Source organism: Empidonax traillii, unplaced genomic scaffold, assembly GCF_003031625.1.
Source record: "Empidonax traillii isolate 1590-97213 ecotype Southwest subspecies unplaced genomic scaffold, ASM303162v1 scaffold685:size505991, whole genome shotgun sequence".
Taxonomy (NCBI): Eukaryota; Metazoa; Chordata; class Aves; order Passeriformes; family Tyrannidae; genus Empidonax; species Empidonax traillii.
Window position 1 is genome coordinate 406,426 of NW_020955878.1, and position 5,503 is coordinate 411,928.

Consider the following 5,503-nt stretch of genomic DNA (forward strand, 5'->3'; position numbering starts at 1 on the left):
ATTGCCTACAAAATTTGGTAGAAATTTGTCACTACGAAGAACTCTTCTACAGAAATCTTCAACCTTTTCCTCTGTCCCTTAAGTGTGAGTAAATTAGGTTCTTACCTCTTATGCTATGAGAAGAACCTTGCAGGCTGGAAGATGATTAATGCTGTAAAACAGAAATGGCAGATTCCTCATTACTGCTGCACAGAATTCCACAGGCAGGTTGCAAAGTGAAAATAACCAACATGCTTTATCTTTCAGGTGCCAAATCCTTGCAGGTACAGATACAGGACAGCAGGGCTGAAGTGGGACATCGACTGCAGGGACGCTGTCCCTTTCTGCCACCCACAGACGTGCACTTACCATGAAGTTTTCTCTGGAGACAGGAGAGCACAATTTCAAGAACTCTTTTATAGAGCCTGGGCAGCGCATGCTGCAGATGCCTCCTCTGTCTTTGGGCAAAGCATTTTTGGCAAACCTTGTTTTTGGCAAAGCATTGTCTGGCAAACTGAATGAACTGAAAACTGGAAAGTGATGTTACTGGATATAATTAGAAAATTTTGGTCTCTTACTAGCTATGTGAAAAAATCTCCTATAAATAATATGAGAAGATTCCTATGACAGGACATACAGCTAATGATGACTAGAGGAATGAGGGTAACCACTAGTAACTGTAAGCCAGAGATGTTCCATGAATCTGAGCTAAGGGAGCAGGGACAACCATTCACTGGGCAAGCACAGTGACATTTGGGTTCATACCTTAACTTTTTCTGAGGCCAACCTAAATCTGATGACAGTTGTCCTTTCACAGAGCTCTCTACTTACAGATCTTGGATGTGATATGTGGATTTCACTGTTGTCTGTGCTGCTGAACTCAATCAAATTATCAAACACTACTCTGTTTCACTTTGTTCAGTAACACAGCACAGTATGTCAGAGAGAATAAATACCTTGAACCATTCTAAGTGCTCTTTACATTGTATTCCATCTTTGGATATAAATATAAAATAACATTCATTTGTGTATCTTCCAATATTCTGGAAATCCAGAGTTCAGAGATTCATAGGAGGACCCATAACTGTGTTCAAGAGTCTTTGCTAGATTGTTGTTCCTTTGATTTAATCAAAAGTGTTTATACCAATGCAGCCGGTCTGCTTAAGTTTCAGAGTCCACTATTCCATTTGCTATTTCCTTTGACATTACACAGAGCTCCTATTCATGGAATAGTGCCTGGTGGGGGCTGTCATGACTGCTGAGCAGTTTGGCCAGTCATGTCTTGTGACACTGGAATGGTGTTGTCCAGTCCACCAGATGTGTCATAAACCAGTTGGAGCTTTGAATGTTGATCTGATGGAGGGCAGGAAGACTCTGCAGAGGGCTCTGGACAGGCTAGATCAGTGGGCTGAGGCCAACATTGTGAGGTTCAATACGGTCAAGTGCCAGGTCTGCCCTTAGGTCCATGGAGCGCTCCAGGCTGGTGGCAGAAGGACTGGAAAGCTGCTGGTGGGAAAGGAGCTGGGGGTGCTGGTTGACATGAGCCAGCGTGTGCCCAGGTGGGCATGAAGGCCAATGGCATCCTGGCTTGTACCAGCCACAGTGTGGCCAACAGGATCAGAGCAGTGACAATCCCTTTGCTGGGCACTGTTGAGGCACCTCCAGTCCTGGGGTCAGTTTTGGGTCCCTCATGGCAAGAAAGGCATTGAGGGGCTGGAGCATGTCCAGAGAAGGGAATGGAACTGGGAAGGGTCTGGAGCACCAGAAGCAGCTGAGGGAGCTGGGGGGGCTCAGCCTGCAGAAAAGGAGGCTCAGCGGGGACTTTCTCTCTATATATAACTACAGGAGGAATTTGCTCCTCTCCCAGGAAACAAGTGACAGGTCAAGAGCAAACTGTTTCAGGTTGAACCAGGAGAGGTTTAAACTGAATATTAGGAAAAATTTTGTCCTGGGAAGGGGTTATCAAGCCCTGGAAGAGGCTGCCCAAAGAAGTGGTAAAGTCACCATCCCTGGAGGTGTTCAAAAAACTTGTGAATATGGCACTTGGAGGGCACAGTTTAGTAGTAAACATGGCAGTGGTGCTGGGTTGAGGGTTGCACTTGGTCATCTTAAAGATCTTTTCCAAACTTTAGCATTCTATGAAACAGTATGGGTAAGATGGGTTACTATTACTAGTGTTCTGAGGTTCAAGCTACCTGGAACTGCTTCTTTGCAAGCAAAGGGAAATCCTTTAGGGGTGGCCTTGAAAGCTACAGAGAAAGTACAAATATCTCCAGGGGAGTAATCGCCTCACCAGGGACCTTCTGCTGCATGATGAATGCACCCTTTCTCCTACCAGTGCTATATGCTGCCATCAGCATTTACTCCCTATATCACACCCTAATCATGTATCCACTCTACACAGGAATAGTTTTGCCTTAGGTTTTCCTGCCTTGCAACCTCTTTACCCCCCTCAGAATATTATAGCTGACACTATTTTGGTTAAATGAACCCTATACCCCACATTTCTACTTTGTCTTGCTATGTCAAGCCCAAGGAGTTCTCTCTACCTGTAACATGTCATTTCTTCATAAAGTGTAACTCTAATATTTTGTTTCATGCTATGCAAGTGCAGGTTCCTGTCTTTTCTCTGACATTTTGCAGAAGTTCAGAAATCCCAAAGGCCTCTTATGTAAAGGACTTTTGTTAGCTGTGCTTGAAAAAGTGATTATGGCTTTCTCATCTTTGCCTGGGAAGACTCAGTCAGATTGCTGAGCGTGGAGCTGCCATAGGTGCTGTCTGTCCCTGTCAGTCACTGTTTATGTCCCTGTCATGGTTTAACCCCAGCGAGCAGCCAAGCCCCACGCAGCCGCTCACACACTCACCCCCAGTGGGATCAGGGAAGGGTAAAAGGTTGAAAAATTGTGTGTATAAAACTGTTTAACAGGGAAAGGAAAAGCTGTGCACGCAAACAGAGCAAACCAAAGAGTGAATTCACTGCTTCCCATGGGCAGCAGACATTCAACCATTTCCAGGAGAGCCGGGCCCCATCACATGTAACAATCACTCTGGAGGACAAATGCCATCACTCCAAATGTTCCCCCCTTTTTTTCCCAGTTTTTCTCCTGAGCATGATGTCATATGGTCTGGAATACCCCTTTGGTCAGTCGGAGTCACCTATCCCGGCTGTGACCTGTCCCAGTCTCCCACACAGCCCCAGCCCCTCTCCAGTGTGGCAGTACAAAAAGCAGAAAAGACCTTGGCTCTGTGTAAGTTCTGCTCAATAATAACAAAAATATCCCTATATTATCCACCCTGTGTTCAGCATAAACTCAAAACACAGCCTCATTCCAGCCACTGTGAAGAAAATTAACCCCTTCCAAAACCACCATTGGATAAACTTAGGTATTAGTAAGATAACTGTGACAGTCTACTGAGAAAGTGGAACAGCTTATGTCTGAGGAAAAAAGGAGATTTTGTTCTCCCTGATCTTCTCCCTGCTCTTCATTTTTGTTCAGTCCTGGAAAGGGAGGAGTTGGAGGGCAGTGAGGTGTCCCACTGTGCACCGATACAATTTGCCATTTCAGCACACCTCACCTTGAGGAAGTGTTTCTTTGGGTTCAGCTGGAGTCAGAGAAGTTGAAAGGTTAATTTGTGACACCTCCCACTGACACAGCAAGCGTTTAGGGTTTTTTGCCTAAACTTACTGAAAAAGTAGAAAGGTCTAACATTTATCACTTGAAACTGATTCATTCATTTGAGCCATGTTTCCTTTCATCTTGCAGTTCTGTTGAGTTGTTAAATGTTTGGGAGGATCTGCACTGAAGTGTAACTACCACTGTTTTTTCATGTTTCCTCATTTGCATAATTCAGTTGGGTACAATGGAACAGTACTGGGGCAGCACTGACTTACCTCATTTATAAAATGCCCCTGGGAAAAGGGTGTCTAAAGAGTGCATCAGCCCTTTCTTACGGAAAATATCTAATGACACAAGCTTTGAAGTAAAAAGAAAAATAAGTGGTTCCTGTCAAATGGCAGACCTTGCCATTCCCAGGCCTTCCTCCTCTTTATTTTTCTGCCATTCCTGTTTCCGTATATCTCTGTAGGGCTGGATTCTACTGGAAGAAAAACACAGCCCAGCTGAAAGAGAAGAGGCAAAGTCATGTATGGAAACAAACTGATCTGCTCAGAGATACAGCTTGGGCAAAGCACTGGAGTGCTGATATTCCCCATGGGGAAAAGGGAACTCAGGCATCCTGAAAACAGATCCTTCATGAGAAGATCACAGAATGACAGAGCCTGGTCCAAGCCCTCTCCATGAGCAGGGCCACCTAGAGCTACTTGACACCTAGAGCCAGATCAGGCAGCTGCCTCACCTTCTCCCACAGCTTGTAATCCAGCTGCTTCTCACCCCTGTTCTATGATTATTGAAAAGAGTCTGAGAGTAAGGGGCCATATTTCTGTGCAGATTGAATTGTGCAAGGAAGTGGAAATGTCTCAAGAGTGCTTATCTCTGATCCCTTGACACTCCCCTTGGCACACTGAGTCCTAGTGCTTGTTCATACTATAGGAATGTGATGAGGGACACATTTGGTGCAGGTTTCTCAGTGTGCAGCTGCAGAGGATCTGCAGGTTGAGCTCTGGGGGGAAGGAGCCCGAGGCAAGAGGATGTGAACTGCTGACAAATGCTGACCAAAGGGGCAGGGAGCTGTGGCCCAGCCAGGTGAGGGACCCTCAGAGGCACAGCAAGAGCTGACAGCCCCCGGACTTTCCCATGCTTAAACTGTGAGGGCAAAAACGCAGGGGTTTCTTTGTTTGGGGTCCCTCCTCAAAGGCACCAGCTCAAGCCATTATTTTGTTACTGCACCGTGAGTAAATTATTTTGAGGATCAGGATGTGTGAGACTGCTCTGGGAAACCTGGGGTGGAGCTGATGAGTCCTGACTCTGTGTGTGGGGAGCAGCTGCGCAGGGGCCTCGCAGCTCAGATGGAGTGTGACTGACAGAGGAGCTCCTGGAGGGTCGGACAGGGAAGTTTCCCCAACAAAGAAACGTGAGAATATCTGTTTCAAGATCTTCCTAGCCCAGGATCTTGTCTCTGACACTTACCAAGAAGAGATTCTCAGAATATGTGAAAATAAGTATGTAGTGATCTTGCTGAGAACGCTCCCACACAGCCTTTCTGATGTGTTGCTAAGAGGTTTTCTGAGTCAGTGACAGTGTCTTTGTTTTTACATCTAAACCCAATTTTTATACTATGAATTTGTCTGTTTCCTGGCACTGGACAGCTGTATACCAGAAGAACACATACATCACTTTGGTGTAAAACCTACTGTATTCCATAGCAAAAGTTCTGTTTTGTGACCTGGTTAAAAATAGGGGAAAAAAAAGAAAATCACAGTTTCACAGTTTCAGCACAGGAATGGAGATTTGACTGAGATGTAGACATGGGGCTATACATAGTATCTTTATTTTTCTAAAGTTCTCTGAAGAGCCAGTGGTTCTCGACACTTTTAAAAGGCTCTGCCTCTACAGGGGCAATGCAC